Source organism: Ambystoma mexicanum, chromosome 1q, assembly GCF_040938575.1.
Source record: "Ambystoma mexicanum isolate Mex_15411 chromosome 1q, UKY_AmexF1_1, whole genome shotgun sequence".
NCBI lineage: Eukaryota > Metazoa > Chordata > Amphibia > Caudata > Ambystomatidae > Ambystoma > Ambystoma mexicanum.
In genome coordinates this window covers 1,456,868,219-1,456,890,591 of record NC_090922.1, presented here as the reverse complement: position 1 = coordinate 1,456,890,591, position 22,373 = coordinate 1,456,868,219, and positions in this window count along the sequence as shown.

The following is a 22,373-nucleotide window of genomic DNA, read 5'->3' as shown; positions in this document are numbered from 1 at the left end:
CAAGAGGAAGCACGCATATCACGTGAGGTGCTGCATGCTGACCTACGTGCCATCGCCACACAGGACCGGGCTTACCAGACCTGCAGGCTTGCTGCCGTCGAGGGGCAAGCTGCGCATAGGCGTGGTCAGGGAACTGTGCCACATGCACCTTCTGATTTGCATCCAGAGGGTGTCCAGGACGACGACTTATCTCACACACAGGTCGGGCCGTGCAGGCGTTGAACCCATGGAGGTATTTATTTGTCTCAACATCATCGAATGTGGGTGTTGAGGTGAACCATGTACATCCACCCTCCTGGGTGCCCCCCCCCCCACTGGGTCGTATGTGGCCATCTTAATTTTTTTAAAAGAATATTGTTTGTCTATTGTGCATTCATGTGACTGTGTGGTGCTTTGTGGCTTTTGAAAGCATCCGCTGTCTGTTCCAGATGGGCCCATTCAAGCTTGTCTTGTGTATGTGTTGGTGGCTTGGGGTCCAGACACATATGCCACTCCTGCTTCCCCTTTCCATGGGCTTGAAGGATCGTTCGGTGTGACAGCAATTTACACAAGGGCATTGGACTTTCGTCATATCTGTGGCCAGTCTGCTGCTGTACTACTTGTGTTTACACCCCTAGTGGGGATTATGGATGTTTTCTCCACGGCATGTCTGCAATCAATTTTGGTGAGTACATTTTGGAACTGTCCATTTATTGAAGTTGATGGTGATGTTGTTTCATTTCTTGCCTGTATACGTGCTTGATGCACTTCATGCTGTAGAGGGTAGCCTGCACCCTCTAGCTGTCAAAGTCACACTGATGGTGGGAGGGGGCCGGGTGGTGACAATGTCAAGTTGATACAAGTTAAGTTCAGCCCCTGGGGATTGTGGTAATGTAGGAAGCATTAGGAATGTGACCCAAGAAGCACAACTCACGGTCCAGTCCTCACCTGAGATGTCCACCTAAACTACTTCTCTGCTCCATTCCGTTTGGACAGCACGTTGTATCTGTCTTCCGTCTTGTAGTTCTAAGCTGCATGACGGCGTAGTTTTCCTACAGGACTACCGCTCTTTTACTCGTTTTTCACACTCTGGAGCTTTTAGTACCTGTTTTTCTTCCTGCTGCTGTCCTTGTTGCAGATCTGTCTGTCCATCTCTCGGGCAGTTATTTCCACGTACTCTTACGCTGCCTCGGTTTGCCTCGGTACACTTCTGCACCACAGCATCTCTCTCTCTCTCGCTCCTCCTGTTTTTCATCTATTACATCCAAACCTTTTTGTTGACTTTGGCCTTTTTCCAATGCTATTCAACTGTTGTAGCTCTTAACTTGCTGTCAGCTGTTTACGGCTATCTCGCATTCACTGGGTCTTTCCAGACTTGTGCTATCTCTGCTTTTCTTCCTTCACGCTATCAAGGATTGAGTGCGTTTCAGCTCAACCATACAGTTGTGCCAGGCTCCTTGGTTATTTTCTACTCACGTTCCAGCTCTACCCATCAGTTGTGGCATCCTCATTGATTATTGTGTACTCAAATTCCTACCCATCCTGTTGAACCATTGTTCAACTGTGCAACATTGGAAGTTATTCTATCATTCAGCTTGGACATGTGTTTGGCCATATTCTGCAACTTCAAGTCATCTACTGGAGACTCTTCCTAGGTTTTCTGGTGTCTAGAGGCTTTTTCCCTGGTTTGGGGGTTTGGCTCCTTGGAGTTCTCTGCGATTTAGTATTTTTACTGCTCAAGGTGGCCTCTGAGGGGGCTAGACCCTATTTACATGAGAGGAAGAACAAGGAAACCAAGGGGAAGGGGGATCCTGAAGCCAGGTAGACTAGTAGGAAGAGGCCGACGGAACCCAGAGACAGTTCTTCAAAGGTCATGGTGATGAGGACATAAGGGAGGTGCTTTTGTTGTCAGACAGTACACTTGGGCTACAGTGATTTTACACTCTCTGGCATTGTCAATGTGGGGTACTATTTACATGATGTGTTCTGTTGGTCAATGGCTGTTCCTGTGTTGGGTTTCCTTTTCAGGTGTCAGGAGATTGGTGTGGTTTGACACACATGGGTGTCCACATGGGCAATGTTCACATGTGAAGTGTACAGGACACTGAGGGTCACTTCTTTTCAAATGCATGTATTGAGTGCATGTCCCTACTGACACAGACACTTGCACAATGCACCACCACACATACAACCACCCACCCATGCCCAGATGTGCACACAGATTGCCTTCTCTCGAATGCTGTGTCCCTGCAGCGCATGATCACTTTCCATTTTGGGATCATGTACATGCGTCACTGGGTACGTTTTGTTGCTTGCCCTTTTGTATATGATGCTCAAGGTGTATTCCCAACATAATGGCTGCTCACTGTGCTGTGTGCTGAGGAGTGTGCTGCATGGGACACACACAGCACACAGTTTTGGGATTTGGGGATTTAGATTGGCCAATGTGCATGCCAACAGGCATTCTTTTTTTTGTTGATGGGACCGCTGGTGGCATGCATTTGGGTATGACTTTTTATGTGTGGGAAGTTGTTGGTCAGTCATTTCATCTGATTTCATGTCAGGTGTGATTGTCTCAGGCCACTTTCCATTTATCACGTGGCACTTTGTATCTAATTTGTCATGTGTTGTGCTTTTAGTTTGATCTTTTGCTGGTGCATGCCATGTCATGGTGTGGCAAAGAAGGGTGATGTGGCTTGGGAGGGTTTGGGTGACATACCAGTGATTGTCATGGCATGTTTTGCAGGGGGTGGTGTGATGTACACTTTGCATGTGTTCCTTTTGGTCACACAGGATTGGTTATGTTTAAGTAGCTAGGGATGCACACAATGTAGCACTTCCGTGGCAACATTCTCAGGGTGGTAAGGTTGTGACAGTGACTGTCTCTTTGTCATCATCGATTGTCACCTGGTATTTGCCAGTCCTGTGTGCACTCCGCAGGGGTGGGAGTTTAGGTGAAAAATGTGGCCACAAGCTGAGTCCGGGCTGCCACGCCACGTGCCCTTTCCCCTCCAATGGGCAGCGCCTGTGCCTGTGTTTGGGGATGTGGGGGCACCACCAAATCCACTGGTACGCCCTGCCATGTTGCAACATTGTGCAGAACACATGCTGCCACAATGATCCTGGACACAACTGGGGGTGCATATGGTAGCTTCCCGCCAGAGCGGTCAAGGAAGCGGAAGCGTGACTTGGGCACTCTGAATGTGCGTTCCACCATGCCCCTGGTTGCAATATGGGCAGCGTTGTATCTTACCTGGCGTTGTGTGGTGGGGTTCCATATTGGCGTCATCATGTGGTTGCTCAGAGGGTAGGCACTGTCCCCTGGGGAGGTGAGGATGGTTGTCATTAGTTGGGTTTTTGTATTTGTCTGTGTGTGACATGCATGCATGGGCACAGACATTTGTACTCACCAATGAGCCATGTGTCGCCATGCTTTCCAGCTTCCAGGGTCCGGCTCAGAGTGGACATTCTGTATATGAAACTGTCATGGGTAGACCCAGGGTAGTTTGCATAGACAGAGGTGATGATACCCTTGGCATCGCATACAACCTGGACGTTGATGGAATGCCAGTGCTTTCGGTTTCGATAGATGTGCTCAGTGGCGCTAGGTGGATGTAGGGCCACATGGGTGCAATCTATGGCACGGAGCACTTTGGGGAAGTGTGTCACCCTGTAAAAGTCCTGGACCATGGCCTGCCTTTCTGCGGGTGTTCTGGGCATGTATATGTGCCTGTGGACTGAGGGGCGCACAGTCATGATTGCCAACACCTAGGCAGCGTGACTGCGTGGCCTGTGAGACACCCCCAACTATGGCAGTTGTCTGCTGAAATGACCCAGTGGCCAAATAATGCAGGATATTGAGCACCTTTTCCAAGGGGCTCAGTGCTTGGGAGCACAAGGTGGGTGATGTGAGGTCATCCTCCCACTCAGTCACCAGGTCTAGGATGATATGAGGTGGAAACCTATAACTGCCATAGACCTCGTCATCAGGCATCCCAAAAAGGCTGGTCCTGGGCATGCGGGGCCTGGCTATTCTCCTCCTCCTGCGATGTCCCACGATCACTGCTGCAAGAAATGGGACATTCATCGTAGCTGTATGTACGTGTTTGTTGTTTGCGTGCACTTTTATGCTGCGCAGGGGCGCTTCCGCCTACCTTCGTGTGATGGACGTTTTTACGCCTGTGCGTGTCTTTTGATGGGCGTGGGTTTCCTATAGTCAATTCCATGACTCCATGTTGTTCGCGAGTGTGTGGGCGTTCTATGTATTTCATAGCAGTACTTCCCCAGTTACGCCCTTATTTTCATGCGTTGTTCCCCATTCCGCATGTTCCGCCCCATTTTTGGTGTGCACGCTACACGTTGTGCACTTTCGCTGTCTGCGTTGCACACAGTGTTCGGGATGTCACAGTTACGGCTGCGCCCTAGTGTGCCCGTGTGCGCCACAAGCGGTTTAGGCACAGCTCAATGTAAAAACACGTGCGCAGACTTCCATGAATTGCTTGCGTATGATTCACACACGTGCGCTGGATTTTTCAGGCTTGCGCCACCGAATTCGGCGCACAATTGTTCCATTAATGGGCCCCATAGTGTAAGATGAATTTTGGGAGTATTTTATATCAGGTAGATCACTTTCTTCAGCAAATGCACTTTACATTGTATGGGCTATAATGTTGGTAAGGATAAACAATCATGTCTAATGTTTAAATATTATTATTTTTTATGATTGTACGTATTGATATATATTGAGTCTCTTATAAGAAACTTCTTAGTAATATATGTGTGTATTTATGTATTTCTGGTATACAACTGTTGTGTAATTTATGAAAAATATATGTTGACGTACAAAAACGACTTGTAATTGAAACACGACAATAATTTTAAAAAGCACTTTGTTACTTGACATGGCCTTCCATTATTTAAACCAATTGTTGTGGGTGTTACTTGAATCTTGCCAATGGGGATGCAGGTTACTTATCATGTGTCTGCTTCTTCGGCAGTGCACAGTGATCTGCATTTGGTATGTACTCAGCTGCCACGGTGGACCTCCAGTTGCTTGTTCACTGCACAGAGGCAGAGCTCCTTTTGGCAACTAAGAGTAGACATACATTGTGAGGACATCTGTAGGCTGTATGTATAATTGCAGCCTTTGTTCCACGCCCTATATTGCGGTGTAGATCTCAACATGATTTGTTATAAGGACACCTGTATGTGGCTGGTGGTACTGCACCTGTACGCGGTGAGGCTGTCTGTAGTGTAGGGTGTTGGAGAGGTGCAGTACCACCGACAACATACAGAGGTCCTTATAAGATCGAAACAACAATGTAGGACAATGGGCAAAGACTGCAATTCTACACACAACACGTGTCTTATACATGTATGTATAGCCCATTTAACTTGATATATGCAGTGCCAATGAAACACACAGCTATCCTCATAAGAAATCAGACTGATGTCAACACTGCAATTTCGTTGCTTCGAAAAGCTCGTTAGTATAAAGCCGAATGCGCATTGTTTTAGTGCGCATTCGGCTTGGTAAATAAAAAACAGCCCATAATGGCGAACAAGGGGAGCGGGGGTTTAGGGCGTGTACCCCGCTCCCCTAGCGCGGCATTATTGGCTGCCGGGTTTGCGGTGTTGTTTCCCCCATAAACTAAATGTAAAGCGGGGTACAAATATAGACATTCCGAAAAGCTCCGGTTACAAAGTGCGAGCCAGTCGCCTGCGCCATTTTGTAACTCGAGCTTTTCGGAGTGCGGTTTTTTCGCGTAGATCCCTGCAATTTAACACAAAGACCAGAGCCTGCAATTCTAAATCTAACCAACAGATGTCCTACCAAGGTATTTCCCTGCAGAGGTGCAGGACCACTGACAACAGCCTAATAAGAAATAGCGTCGAATGAATCCAACGTCTACCCTCAGGTTATAGAAACATGGAAACCAACAGGCGTCTTGCACTGTTACTAGACGGAGGACCTCAAAAAACATTATACAGCTGCCTAACAACATAACCCAAAGGATGACCCCTAAACCCCATACACATCACACACACAACTAGCAGTTCAAATCTTACTTTATACTCTTTTAATGCATCTTATATTAACAAGAAGCCTCCAAAAATTGTGTTTATTGCCTGCTGTCACTGCCACACGAAGTGCAGGAACATACCGGCTATGTAAAATTGCAAGTTTCTTTTAATAACTTGAAATGCTTAGTACAAACTGTTATATGTTTTAATAGCTTGCAAAGATAGGGTGCTTATGCACTTATTTGTGCGACTAGCTTTCAACATGTAGAGGTCGCTCTGCATCATGGGTATGCGGATATCCTGGGAGAATGATCGTGCTCCGTGAAAGTGTATGATTTAACATTAATCCTAAACCTCTCTGCTGAGTTTAGTTGATTGACAATGCCAAAAATTTTGAATTTTATGGAGGAATTTGTCAGTCACCCGAGCGCCCTTGGCATAATATACCCAGGTACACACTTTACGTGTGTCATTGCATAACGTGCCAATTTCAAAACCAGGGTGCACAAGGTCCAAATGTAACCTTATTTTTAGGGTGTCACCCTAATTCTAACCTTATTACCATTTTTGACTCCAATCAAAATGTTCGTCTCTTAATTGCTTCCTGCGATTTCATACATGCTGGAGAATTTTCCCCAAAAATATGACCCCATGCAATCTTCTTGCTTAAATGGTAAAAAACTGTTAGTGGAAAAGAAATGTGCCTCGTGTGCTGACATAACTTTCCCAGCACACTCTGGGGAGGGGTGGGGAGTGTCAGGGCATCGTCGAACAGGGACGGTGGGACTTGGTTTGCCATCTACAATTACAAATATGGCTTAAACATAGTGTGATTGGCATTAAAATATAAATGAAGCAGGCTCTGATCAGAGTCAGGAGGTACAAATGCAACTTTAATGTTCATTTTAAATTATGAGTGTATCCTTTTATCTTAATAAACACTTGTATGTTTAAAAAGTGGTAATTGAGTAAAAGAGAAATTCAACTACTTCAGGCAAGTGCCTACCCTTACATTAAACTCAATACACTTTGCAGTTGCCATTACTCATATGTCTGCAGTCTCGTCAATTGAATACAAGGATTAGCAAACACAGCAGTTTTGGCTTTTGTTTAGTCACAGTATAGGTAGTTGCCTACAGCAACAATAGTGTTCCAAAGAGTTTACTTGCAAAATATGCAAAGGGCACAGGAAAACAACACGACAACATGCAAATCCTTATATCAACACGTTAAGCCAAATATGTATCATTGAATCTTAATATTCAACACCCTTGATGGAAAGCTAGACGTCCCAAAATGCACAGTAATACAACCTGAAATATCTATTTAGCCAGTGTATTTTCTGCACGTTAAGACACACAATAAAATAAGTTGTGTAGTAAACTCAGAGATGGGTGGAGATTCTTTGTCACAACCACCCAGCTCGCTGTTATGCATGATTTTAAGAACATTCGGCTATCCACATAAAAAAAAAAAAAACTTTATTTTTTGCATGAGGTATATAAACGCCTGTGTATAGGCACTTTACAAATGCCGTATCATATCATATCATAAACACATCTTTCAAAGGGAGCTTTCTTGTATTGCTGGCTTTAGCTGTCACAGATTTGAAATGTGACAGATGCTAGAAGTGGTCTTCCAGTTGAGAATGTCCTATCATGCATAAGAAAGCCTTTGCTCTTAATAACAACTGGCAAGTTGGTTAAGGTTTTGGCTGCAGCACCAAGGATGCAGCCTTTGTGTCTGGGGGTGGGGGATTTGGGGTGTGGCCTGTGGCTGGGAAATGGGCAGTGCTTGGCCCACCAAGGCCAGCTGATTGTAGATTTGATTCAGGAGAAAACAATCATTCACAATGCCAACCGTTTGGGGTTTTGTACAGGCATTGGAAAGGCCCTTGCCAGGAACTGCTATAGTGGTATTTACTTACCATTGAGGGTAGCAAGTAGCAACATGGTGTAAGTACCTGGCCATCTAAAAGCAGTGCCTGGCAAATGCCTAATAATTTTACAAAAACCAAATTGTTGTCTTTGCCAATTCTTATTGTAGCAGGACTTCAATGTAGGTCACACATAGTGCTTATAAATCGAGTGGCTGAAGGCAAACGAGGTAAAGACAATTTTATTACACGAAAAGCAGATTCACAGCTCCAAGTAAGTAATTTAGGGGCGATTCATGGAATTTATTGCACAGAAAACAGCCCTGCTTGTCGATTCATGGAACCGAATGTGCGACACTTTTCTTAGACTTGCGTGGATTACACACTGATCTGACACGGCTGTGCGGCTCGTCGAGGGCCTTGTGCGAGACTACCAGCAATCGGTGGGCATGGCCTGCATGTGTCTAACTTGCGAAGAAGTGTCCGTGCTGAGGGACGACCTGCAGGCAGTGCCTTGCACGCCCACTATTGTGCGGCAAGAGACGTATTCATGGAATCGACCACGCAACGTCTCAGCTGGGAAATGCCCACACAAGTCCTTCATAGGATCCGTGCATGGAGGACCATGCAAAGGTAGCTGATCTGGCAGTTTCCTGCCTTGCCTGTGGGCATGTCAGGGTTGTCGAGCCGGGATCTACGAATATAGTTACTTTTCGCGACCAATTCCACAAATACGCGTTGTGCACAGATTTTCTTAAATGTGCAGGATTGCACAGTGGCCTTTTTGGTGTGAGGCCATTGCACAATGTCGGTGCATAATTCCATGAATCAGCCCTGTGGTGTCTAGCACCATGTGATTTTCACATTGCAAGGATACCAACCTCTGTATGACAACCCAACAACAGCCATTGTTCACCATACAGTGGGTGGCGTAACCCCTTAATACACTGATTGATACAAGCAACTACATCATGGGCCTGATCCATGTAACTTTTTGCACGGTTCAAAGGAACTTTGCACTGCTGAAAATTGAATTTGCACTGCCAACACAAACCCTGATACATAGAACTGTGCAAAGTGTATTTTTGCAGTGCAAAGTCAGTGCAAAGCCAGTGCATAGTCATGTTTTCAGTACAAAATGACTTTTCACTGACTTTGCACTACAACAATATATTTTGCACAGTTCCATGAATCAGGGTTCACATGTGGTAGGTCATTTACATCCTGAATGGCAACGAGTGGGCATGGCTGCATTCCATTCTATGCATGTGCATGGTAGTTGTACAAGCATGTCATGCAATTACATGTTAAGTCACCTATCTGGCGTCAAAGGCCTGAATGTGTCTGTGAGTTCATAATGGACAGGCACATGCCTTGTCACTTCCATCTTTGTTCTGTGCAGTTCCACAGGCCCTGGCCTGTCTGTGAACTAGATGCATTCACAGCTCCACACACCCGTGTCACCTGAGAGGTAAAGTCAGACATGCCAGCTATTTCGCACACACAGATGTGCCATGATGGCTTTGTTGCAACATGTCATTATCTTGTATTTCTGTAACCTAAGCCTTGCACCTGCTTCAACTGCTGCGCCCTGATACCCTTGGGTCTGGTGCGCATTAGAAATAAATAAACAAACAAACAAACATGTGTAATGTGCTATGTATCAGTGACAGTGCTGGTTCACAGTCTGAGCATGCACGTCCATGAACTTTTCACCCAGCATTGTGGCATGATGTGCATATACAGGGACTGCATTGCAAACAAGAACACCCATGCTGGAGACATTGCTGTGGGGATTGATTGTTGCACATACATGCCACTCATGGACCTTGAAAGACCTTCATCACCATGTATAAATACTGTGTCTCAGGATATGTTCTATGCACTCGACATTTGCTCATACATAGCCTGCCCACCAGCATTGTTGGACCAGGAGCAACAGGGCAGGGACATGCCACTGTAATGCAGACACGCAATTTGCAAACAAGCCTCACTCCCTGCCTCCCCCCTCATCCTCTCTCATACATTACTGCCCGTCTGCTATCCAGGCGTGGTGTACTGGTACCAGTCTCTGCCATAATGCTAGTGACACAGAGAGCCTACTCACTGTTACCCATGATCCCTCTTTCACTCCCACATCCAGGCCACACTCCATGGGCCCACTCCCCTCATCCTCTTGTGGGTAATCTTCAAATCCTCTTTCCTCTCTTCACTTCATGGTCCTTGCCTGGGAGGCACACATTCAGCTGCACCTACCCAGGGGAATTTTCACTTTCCTCACCTTCCCCCAGGACCTCTATGTTTGCAGTTATCTCTCCCAATCCTTATTCGTGTATCATGTGTTCACCGTTGTGGTGTCTGTGGATATGGGTGGATGACTGTTGCCATGTGATGGCCTTCTGCATTGCTATGTCACATGTGTGATTCTTTTCTCTGGTATGTGTGGTGACATGACAGTCACATGGTACAACATTGTGCATTTACACCACTTTGGTATTTCAATGTGCCCACTGACGGCAGGGTCAAGACCGGGAGAATAAGGGGCGGGTGAACCCATTGCTTACAGCTGAAAGTTTGTGAATGCACAATGTGATGCCTCTATGGGTTATTTTTGTTGCTTGTCCTTTTTATATGATGCTCAAGGTGTATCCCCAACAGAAAGGCTGCTCACTGTGCTGTGTGCTGAGCGGTATGTTGCAGGAGATACACACGGCACACGGTTTAGGGATTTGTGGATTTGGCTTGGACAATGTGCATGCCAACAGGCATTCTGTCTTTTGTTGATGGTACCGCTGGTGGCATGCATTTGTGTATGGCCTTCTATGTGAGGGGGTTGTTGGTCAGTCATTTGACCCAAGTCCATATCAGGTGTGATTGTCTCAGGCCTGTTTCCATTCATCACATGTCACTTTGTATCAAATTGGTCATGTTTTGGGCTTTTGGTTTGCTCTTTCGCTGTTGCATGCCAAGTCATGGTGTGGCAAAGAAGGGTGATGTGGGTTGGGAGGGTTTGGGTGACATACCAGTGATTGTCATGGCATGTTTTGCAGGGGGTGGTGTGATGTACACTTTGCATGTGTTCCTTTTGGTCACACAGGATTGGTTATGTTTAATTAGCTAGGGATGCACACAATGTAGCACTTCCGTGGCAACATTCTCAGGGTGGTAGGGTTGTGACAGTTGACTGTCTCTTTGTCATCATCGATTGTCACCTGGTATGTGCCAGGCCTGTGTGCACTCCACAGGGGTGGGAGTTTAGGTGAAAAATGTGGCCACAAGCTGAGTCCGGGCTGCCACGCCACGTGCCCTTTCCCCTCCAACGGGCAGCGCCTGTGCCTGTGTTTGGGGATGTGGGGGCACCACCATGTCCACTGGTACGCCCTGCTATGTTGCAACATTGTGCAGAACACATGCTGCCACAATGATCCTGGACACAACTGGGGGTGCATATAGTAGCTTCCCGCCAGAGCGGTCAAGGGAGCGGAAGCGTGACTTGAGCACTCTGAATGTGCGTTCCACCATGCCCCTGGTTGCAATATGGGCAGCGTTGTATTTTACCTGGCGTGGTGTGGCGGGGTTCCGTATTGGCGTCATCATGTGGTTGCTCAGAGGGTAGGCACTGTCCCCTGGGGAGGTGAGGATGGTTGTCATTAGTTGGGTTTTTGTATTTGTCTGTGTGTGACATGCATGCATGTGCACAGACATTTGTACTCACCAATGAGCCATGTGTCGCCATGCTTTCCAGCTTCCAGGGTCCTGGTCAGAGTGGACATTCTGTATATGAAACTGTCATGGGTAGACCCAGGGTAGTTTGCATAGACAGAGGTGATGATACCCTTGGCATCGCATACAACCTGGACGTTGATGGAATGCCAGTGCTTTCGGTTTCGATAGATGTGCTCAGTGGCGCTAGGTGGACGTAGGGCCACATGGGTGCAATCTATGGCACGGAGCACTTTGGGGAAGTGTGTCACCCTGTAAAAGTCCTGGACCATGGCCTGCCTTTCTGCGGGTGTTCTGGGCATGTATATGTGCCTGTGGACTGAGGGGCGCACAGTCATGATTGCCAACACCTAGGCAGCGTGACTGCGTGGCCTGTGAGACACCGCCAACTATGGCAGTTTTCTGCTGAAATGACCCAGTGGCCAAATAATGCAGGATATTGAACACCTTTTCCAAGGGGCTCAGTGCTTGGGAGCACAAGGTGGGTGATGTGAGGTCATCCTCCCACTCAGTCACCAGGTCTAGGATGATATGAGGTGGAAACCTATAACTGCCATAGACCTCGTCATCAGGCATCCCAAAAAGGCTGGTCCTGGGCATGCGGGGCCTGGCTATTCTCCTCCTCCTGCGATGTCCCACGATCACTGCTGCAAGAAATGGGACATTCATCGTAGCTGTATGTACGTGTTTGTTGTTTGCGTGCACTTTTATGCTGCACAGGGGCGCTTCCGCCTACCTTCGTGTGATGGACGTTTTTACGCCTGTGCGTGTCTTTTGATGGGCGTGGGTTTCCTATATCCAATTCCATGACTCCATGTTGTTCGCGAGTGTGTGGGCGTTCTATGTATTTCATAGCAGTACTTCCCCAGTTACGCCCTTATTTTCACGCGTTGTTCCCCATTCCGCATGTTCTGCCCCATTTTTGGTGTGCACGCTACACGTTGTGCACTTTCGCTGTGTGCGTCGCACACAGTGTTCGGGATGTCACAGTTACGTGTGCGCCCTAGTGTGCCCGTGTGCGCCACAAGTGGTTTAGGCACAGCTCCATGTAAAAACACGTGTGCAGACTTCCATGAATTGCTTGCGTATGATTCGCACACGTGCGCTGGATTTTTCAGGCTTGCGCCACCGAATTCGGCACACAATTGTTCCATGAATGGGCCCCATAGTGTAAGATGAATTTTGGGAGTATTTTATATCAGGTAGATCACTTTCTTCAGCAAATGCACTTTAAATTGTATGGGCTATAATGTTGGTAAGGATAAACGATTATGTCTAATGTTTAAATATTATTATTTTTTATGATTGTACGTATTGATATATATTGAGTCTCTTATAAGAAACTTCTTAGTAATATATATGTGTGTATTTATGTATTTCTGGTATACAACTGTTGTGTAATTTATGAAAAATATATGTTGACGTACAAAAACGACTTGTAATTGAAACACGACAATAATTTTAAAAAGCACTTTGTTACTTGACATGGCCTTCCATTATTTAAACCAATTGTTGTGGGTGTTACTTGAATCTTGCCAATGGGGATGCAGGTTAAATATCATGTGTCTGCTTCTTCAGCAGTGCACAGTGATCTGCATTTGGTATGTACTCAGCTGCCACTGTGGACCTCCAGTTGCTTGTTCACTGCGCACAGAGGCAGAGCTCCTTTTGGCAACTAAGAGTAGACATACAGTGTGAGGACATCTGTAGGCTGTATGTATAATTGCAGCCTTTGTTCCACGCCCTATATTGCGGTGTAGATCTAAACATGATTTGTTATAAGGACACCTGTATGTGGCTGGTGGTACTGCACCTGTACGCGGTGAGGCTCTCTGTAGTGTAGGGTGTTGGAGAGGTGCAGTACCACCGACAACATACAGAGGTCCTTATAAGTAATCGTTGAGCTATATATATATAGAGAGAGAGAGAGAGAGAGAGAGAGAGGTTATTTAACTGGATATATGCAGTGCCAATGAAACACACAGCTATCCTCATAAGAAATCAGACTGATGTCAACACTGCAATTTCGTTGCTTCGAAAAGCTCGTAAGTATAAAGCCGAATGCGCATTGTTTTAGTGCGCATTCGGCTTGGTAAATAAAAAACAGCCCATAATGCCGAACGAGTGGAGCGGGGGTTTAGGGAGTGTACCCCGCTCCCCTAGCGCGGCATTATTGGCTGCCGGGTTTGCGGTGTTGTTTCCCCCATAAACTAAATGTAAAGCGGGGTACAAATATAGACATTCCGAAAAGCTCCGGTTACAAAGTGCGAGCCAGTCGCCTGCGCCATTTTGTAACTCGAGCTTTTCGGAGTGCGGTTTTTTCGCGTAGATCCCTGCAATTTAACACAATGACCAGAGCCTGCAATTCTAAATCCAACCAACAGATGTCCTACCAAGGTATTTCCCTGCAGAGGTGCAGGACCACTGACAACAGCCTAATAAGAAATAGCGTCGAATGAATCCAACGTCTACCCTCAGGTTATAGAAACATGGAAATCAACAGGCGTCTTGCACTGTTACTAGACGGAGGACCTCAAAAAACATTACACAGCTGCCTAACAACATAACCCAAAGGATGACCCCTAAACCCGTTACACATCACACACAACACTAGCAGTTCAAATCTTACTTTATACTCTTTTAATGCATCTTATATTAACAAGAAGCCTCCAAAAATTGTGTTTATTGCCTGCTGTCACTGCCACACGAAATGCAGGAACATACCGGCTATGTAAAATTGCAAGTTTCAATTAATAATTTGAAATGCTTAGTACAAACTGTTATATGTTTTAATAGCTTGCAAAGATAGGGTGCTTGTGCACTTATTTGTGCGACTAGCTTTCAACATGTAGAGGTCGCTCTGCATCATGGGTATGCGGATATCCTGGGAGAATGATCGTGCTCCGTGAAAGTGTATGATTTAACATTAATCCTAAACCTCTCTGCTGAGTTTAGTTGATTGACAATGCCAAAAATTTTGAATTTTATGGAGGAATTTGTCAGTCACCCGAGCGCCCTTGGCATAATATACCCAGGTACACACTTTACGTGTGTCATTGCATAACGTGCCAATTTCAAAACCAGGGTGCACAAGGTCCAAATGTAACCTTATTTTTAGGGTGTCACCCTAATTCTAACCTTATTACCATTTTTGACTCCAATCAAAATGTTCGTCTCTTAATTGCTTCCTGCGATTTCATACATGCTGGAGAATTTTCCCCAAAAATATGCTTAAATTGTAAAAAACTGTTAGTGGAAAAGAAATGTGCCTCGTGTGCTGACATAACTTTCCCAGCACACTCTGGGGAGGGGTGGGGAGTGTCAGGGCATCGTCGAACAGGGACGGTGGGACTTGGTTTGCCATCTACAATTACAAATATGGCTTAAACATAGTGTGATTGGCATTAAAATATAAATGAAGCAGGCTCTGATCAGAGTCAGGAGGTACAAATGCAACTTTAATGTTCATTTTAAATTATGAGTGTATCCTTTTATCTTAATAAACACTTGTATGTTTAAAAAGTGGTAATTGAGTTAAAGAGAAATTCAACTACTTCAGGCAAGCGCCTACCCTTACATTAAACTCAATACACTTTGCAGTTGCCATTACTCATATGTCTGCAGTCTCGTCAATTGAATACAAGGATTAGCAAACACAGCAGTTTTGGCTTTTGTTTAGTCACAGTATAGGTAGTTGCCTACAGCAACAATAGTGTTCCAAAGAGTTTACTTGCAAAATATGCAAAGGGCACAGGAAAACAACATGACAACATGCAAATCCTTATATCAACACGTTAAGCCAAATATGTATCATTGAATCTTAATATTCAACACCCTTGATGGAAAGCTAGACGTCCCAAAATGCACAGCAATACAACCTGAAATATCTATTTAGCCAGTGTATTTTCTGCACGTTAAGACACACAATAAAATAAGTTGTGTAGTAAACTCAGAGATGGGTGGAGATTCTTTGTCACAACCACCCAGCTCGCTGTTATGCATGATTTTAAGAACATTCGGCTATCCACATAAAAAAAAAAAAACTTTATTTTTTGCATGAGGTATATAAACGCCTGTGTATAGGCACTTTACAAATGCCGTATCATATCATATCATAAACACATCTTTCAAAGGGAGCTTTCTTGTATTGCTGGCTTTAGCTGTCACAGATTTGAAATGTGACAGATGCTAGGAGTGGTCTTCCAGTTGAGAATGCCCTATCATGCATAAGAAAGCCTTTGCTCTTAATAACAACTGGCAAGTTGGTTAAGGTTTTGGCTGCAGCACCAAGGATGCAGCCTTTGTGTCTGGGGGTGGGGGATTTGGGGTGTGGCCTGTGGCTGGGAAATGGGCAGTGCTTGGCCCACCAAGGCCAGCTGATTGTAGATTTGATTCAGGAGAAAACAATCATTCACAATGCCAACGGTTTGGGGTTTTGTACAGGCATTGGAAAGGCCCTTGCCAGGAACTGCTATAGTGGTATTTACTTACCATTGAGGGTAGCAAGTAGCAACATGGTGTAAGTACCTGGCCATCTAAAACAGTGCCTGGCAAATGCCTAATAAGTTTACAAAAACCAAATTGTTGTCTTTTGCCAATTCTTATTGTAGCAGGACTTCAATGTAGGTCACACATAGTGCTTATAAATCGAGTGGCTGAAGGCAAATGAGGTAAAGACAATTTTATTACACGAAAAGCAGATTCACAGCTCCAAGTAAGTAATTTAGGGGCGATTCATGTAATTAATTGCACAGAAAACAGCCCTGCTTGTCGATTCATGGAACCGAATGTGCGACACTTTTCTTAGACTTGCGTGGATTACACACTGATCTGGCACGGCTGTGCGGCTCGTCGAGGGCCTTGCGCGAGACTACCAGCAATCGGTGGGCATGGCCTGCAGAGAGCTAACAATGGGGCTGAACACAAGAAATGGTGTCTAACTTGCGAAGAAGTGTCCGTGCTGAGGGACGACCTGCAGGCAGTGCCTTGCACGCCCACTATTGTGCGGCAAGAGACGTATTCATGGAATCGACCGCGCAACCTCTCAGCTGGGAAATGCCCACACAAGTCCTTCATAGGATCCGCGCAAGGAGGACCATGCAAAGGTAGCTGATCTGGCAGTTTCCTGCCTTGCCTGTGGGCATGTCAGGGTTGTCGAGCCGGGATCTACGAATATAGTTACTTTTCGCGACCAATTCCACAAATACGCGTTGTGCACAGATTTTCTTAAATGTGCAGGATTGCACAGTGGCCTTTTTGGTGTGAGGCCATTGCACAATGTCGGTGCATAATTCCATGAATCAGCCCTGTGGTGTCTAGCACCATGTGATTTTCACATTGCAAGGATACCAACCTCTGTATGACAACCCAACAACAGCCATTGTTCACCATACAGTGGGTGGCGTAACCCCTTAATACACTGATTGATACAAGCAACTACATCATGGGCCTGATCCATGTAACTTTTTGCACGGTTCAAAGGAACTTTGCACTGCTGAAAATTGAATTTGCACTGCCAACACAAACCCTGATACATGGAACTGTGCAAAGTGTATTTTTGCAGTGCAAAGTCAGTGCAAAGCCAGTGCATAGTCATGTTTTCAGTACAAAATGACTTTTCACTGACTTTGCACTACAACAATATATTTTGCACAGTTCCATGAATCAGAGTTCACATGTGGTAGGTCATTTACATCCTGAATGGCAACGAGTGGGCATGGCTGCATTCCATTCTATGCATGTGCATGGTAGTTGTACAAGCATGTCATGCAATTACATGTTAAGTCACCTATCTGGCGTCAAAGGCCTGAATGTGTCTGTGAGTTCATAATGGACAGGCACATGCCTTGTCACTTCCATCTTTGTTCTGTGCAGTTCCACAGGCCCTGGCCTGTCTGTGAACTAGATGCATTCACAGCTCCACACACCCGTGTCACCTGAGAGGTAAAGTCAGACATGCCAGCTATTTCGCACACACAGATGTGCCATGATGGCTTTGTTGCAACATGTCATTATCTTGTATTTCTGTAACCTAAGCCTTGCACCTGCTTCAACTGCTGCGCCCTGATACCTTTGGGTCTGGTGCGCATTAGAAATAAACAAACAAACAAACAAACAAACAAACATGTGTAATGTGCTATGTATCAGTGACAGTGCTGGTTCACAGTCTGAGCATGCACGTCCATGAACTTTTCACCCAGCATTGTGGCATGATGTGCACATACAGGGACTGCATTGCAAACAAGAACACCCATGCTGGAGACATTGGTGTGGGGATTGATTGTTGCACATACATGCCACTCATGGACCTTGAAAGACCTTCATCACCATGTATAAATACTGTGTCTCAGGATATGTTCTATGCACTTGACATTTGCTCATACATAGCCTGCCCACCAGCATGGTTGGACCAGGAGTAACAGGGCAGGGACATGCCACTGTAATGCAGACACGCAATTTGCAAACAAGCCTCACTCCCTGCCTCCCCCTCATCCTCTCTCATACATTACTGCCTGTCTGCTATCCAGGCATGGTGTACTGGTACCAGTCTCTGCCTAAATGCCAGTGACACAGAGAGCCTACTCACTGTGACCCATGATCCCTCTTTCACTCCCACACCCAGGCCACACTCCATGGGCCCACTCCCCTCATCCTCTTGTGGGTAATCTTCAAATCCTCTTTCCTCTCTTCACTTCATGGTCCTTGCCTGGAAGGCACACATTCAGCTGCACCTACCCAGGGGAATTTTCACTTTCCTCACCTTCCCCCAGGACCTCTATGTTTTGTGGGATGTTTTTACCCATGCATCCGAGCCCTACCACAAAAACTGTGCAGTACTGGCATTGAAAACATCATGATGGCCAGAGCTTCCCAAAAAATGCCCAGGGAAATGCATGAAGAATAGGCTGCCACCCATTTTTGCCGATGTTATGGGCACAGAAGGGCACTGCCTAAAACCACCATTGGACTACCCACACAGTAGCCTGAAACCATTGGGAATGGCAATGCTGATTGCCAAAAGCAACCTAGAATTGTGGGGAATTCATTTTCTTAAATCCCAAAAATGGGTGCATTACCAGTACTCACCACTATCAGAAAGCCAGCGTTTTAAAACAACACCAGACATTGTGTAAAACTGAATAAATGAACCCAAAGCAGGCCAAAGAAAGACTTACTGAGAGGTGGATACAATGTAAAGTTATATTCTGAAGTGACTTGAAGGTTTATAACAAGACTGGCTGAGCTGTGGATTTCAGCAGTTTAAGTAAATTTGGACTGAAAGACACTAAAAATCTAAATGTTTAAAAGAAATGAGTGACCTACTTTTGAGTGTCACATAGGTTGCAATTGTTTAAATGTCATAGTTTTAAACTTAGAATCAGCATTCTAGCTGCATATGTAAAAATTGTTAGTTTTATTTGAATGCAGAAAACTGGGTAACTAAAAGTGACATTAGCTGGGGCCTGGCTTAAGGAACTGGATTCTGCTTGACAACTTCCCCCCAATTGGAGTGAAACTGGATCCACAGCAGTTCTCAGGCCTAGCTGCCTTTTGCTGTTCCCACCAAAAGGGATATGACACTTCTCTGATTGAATTACCTGGGCTCTGCAGGAAATTGAACAAAGCCCTGTCCTGACTCAGGCAAATGTTTTATTGGTGGGAGTCGTAAATGTGGCTTCCTCCTAGAAGGAAAGGGGAGGAGCACTGCCTGTGAGAGCAAGCTGGCTTGGCAGAACTGGAAAAACCAGAAATTTAACCTTGTGCTGGGGGGAAACCACACCACTTTGGGGCCAGAACATAAATCTAAAAAGATGGATCATTCATAGAGCGGACTTGTGAAAATGTTATAAGTGATATCATTATTCTTGTGATTTTTCTGGGCACATTTGAAGACGTGTTAGGACCCAGTGGTATGTTCAGGGGGGTTTTTAGCGGAAAAGAGGATATTACTCTAAATGTATGTATGTTAAAAATCTGACACTCCACCACCTAATGCCCACATGCTTTGCGAACATTTGTGTAAATGCGGGGACAAATCCAATATTGGTAACCCGACCAAAAAGTGAAATATGTTGCCATTTTTTAATGCAAGCCCCCAGGAAGAGCAGAGTTTGAACAGGGGATACCTCATGTGATATGTGATGGGTGCATGTAATTTCAAACCACTGTGTAGCTATGAAATATGTCTTTTTGATCAAATATAGATTGTGTGTAATTTGACAGGGGAGTGTCCTCTCTGCAAGCCATTAAATGACATCGCTCTGACCCTCCACTTCTTTTCCCCAATCAAGAGAGAAAGGAAAGCTTGACCAATGGGCAATTGAGAGAGGGGCTGGCTAGTGATGCTGCACACACACCCACTTTCAAAACACATAAAAGCAGACAGTCAGGACAGATAGGGACATTCTATTCCATCTGCTGCGGGACACTCTGCCGGGAAAATCCATACTTTACCTCCATCAACCTCCAGAGAGCCAACATAGAGACTTCAATCTATCCACCTTCAGAGACCAAGACTTTACTTCAGAACTTGTAGCAGAGAGGTCAACTACAAGCTAAATCCCTCTTTAGCAGGCCTCAAATCATTGCCACTATTCACAGCCAGGCGAGTTGTTTGAATTCTTTGCAAGAACTCTTGCCATTTGCCAGAGAGCAATGTTGTATCCAGAGAGAGACCAGCTGAACCGGAGACCACTGTATCCGGACCCACAGACCTGATCAGAACCAGAGACCCAGACCAGACCAGCAGAGTAGAGCTGACCCAGATCACTGTGAAGTGCCGAGACCAAAACCGGAGTCCAGTCCAAAACCTGACCAGATCCGTGGCGTGGCCTATTTCTAAATATATTGTGAGTACCTAGCAGAACTGTGCAGAACCCAATCTCTTAGTTAAAATAATCTAATCCAAACTATTTTAATCTAAGTAGAACTGCCTCCTAACTGTCACCTGTCATTTGCAAAGCTGTCACCTGTCATTTTCTAGCTGCAAGCTGTAACCTGTCGCTTTGAACTTTTAAAAAATTTCAAATCCGAAAAACGACCTTTATTTAATCGTCCGTATTTAACCGTTTGGGCTAGGAACTTGGTTTAACTTTCCTCTGAAAGCTTAGAATCTTACCTTTCCAACAAGCCTAGAACTGACTTCCTACTCCTTATACTTTCTCCGTAATCACGATTCTCGCACCCGTGAATTTTGCCGCAATTTGCGATTTGGCCCGATTTCTTTACTTGTAAAAAGATAGCTGTTTCGCCTGAACTGCTAAATTTCGTTTGCCTCTTAAGAACCATCCCTGAATCATTGCTAGAGTGAGCCTGGACTAATATTAACTAGATACCACTCACCCTGAACCTCTAGAGGGAATTAAAAGCATTTTAGCATATTTTTCACTTCATTGCCAGCACATATCAAAGCACTTTTGCTTGTGTTTCAAACTTCTGTAGTCTAAGCTTGCTGGGGTGAACTGAATTACATTTGATTGCATTTCTGAGAACTGTGTGCTTTCCTTGCATTTCCTTGAATTGCATAAAGGGGGGGAGTGGATTGCCAGAGAAAAGTGATTACATTGTTTTGTTGAAATCATATTGAGTATTTTCAGTATTACATTTTCATTCAACATTGCATCCACATGAACTTATATAAAGCATTCTCTACCACCTTATTCTTCTGTTCCTATTCACAAGTGTGCTAGTGCCAGACTATACATTATTGATTACTGCTCAGATTAAGTGTGATATCCAATTATTAATTTATCATAAAGTGTGATATATATATCTATAAATTGTTTAATTTATTTTCAAATAAATCTTTTAAATTTGCAAAACAAACCTACTTCTTGGCTCAGTGGGGTCAGGGGGATTCTAAGAGAGGGGTGTTATACAGGGGTAGTCATCCAGAACTCATGAACTGGACATAAAGTTATATCAATAAGGGTTTTCATTCAGTATTCCAGACTAGGCGTTGACTTAGCTGCAGTGTTGAATTGAATCCTCTTACAGTTTGCAGTTATCTCTCCCAATCCTTATTCGTGTATCATGTGTTCACCATTGTGGTGTCTGTGGATATGGGTGGATGACTGTTGCCATGTGATGGCCTTCTGCATTGCTATGTCACATGTGTGATTCTTTTCTCTGGTAAGTGTGGTGACATGACAGTCACATGGTACATCATTGTGCATTTACACCACTTTGGTATGTCAATGTGCCCACTGACGGCAGGGTCAAGACCGGGAGAGTAAGGGGCGGGTGAACCCATTGCTTACAGCTGAAAGTTTGTGAATGCACAATGTGATGCCTCTATGGGTTATTTTTGTTGCTTGTCCTTTTTATATGATGCTCAAGGTGTATCCCCAACAGAAAGGCTGCTCACTGTGCTGTGTGCTGAGCGGTATGTTGCAGGAGATACACACGGCACACGGTTTAGGGATTTGTGGATTTGGCTTGGACAATGTGCATGCCAACAGGCATTCTGTCTTTTGTTGATGGTACCGCTGGTGGCATGCATTTGTGTATGACCTTCTATGTGAGGGGGTTGTTGGTCAGTCATTTGACCCAAGTCCATATCAGGTGTGATTGTCTCAGGCCTGTTTCCATTCATCACATGTCACTTTGTATCAAATTGGTCATGTTTTGGGCTTTTGGTTTGCTCTTTCGCTGTTGCATGCCAAGTCATGGTGTGGCAAAGAAGGGTGATGTGGGTTGGGAGGGTTTGGGTGACATACCAGTGATTGTCATGGCATGTTTTGCAGGTGGTGGTGTGATGTACACTTTGCAT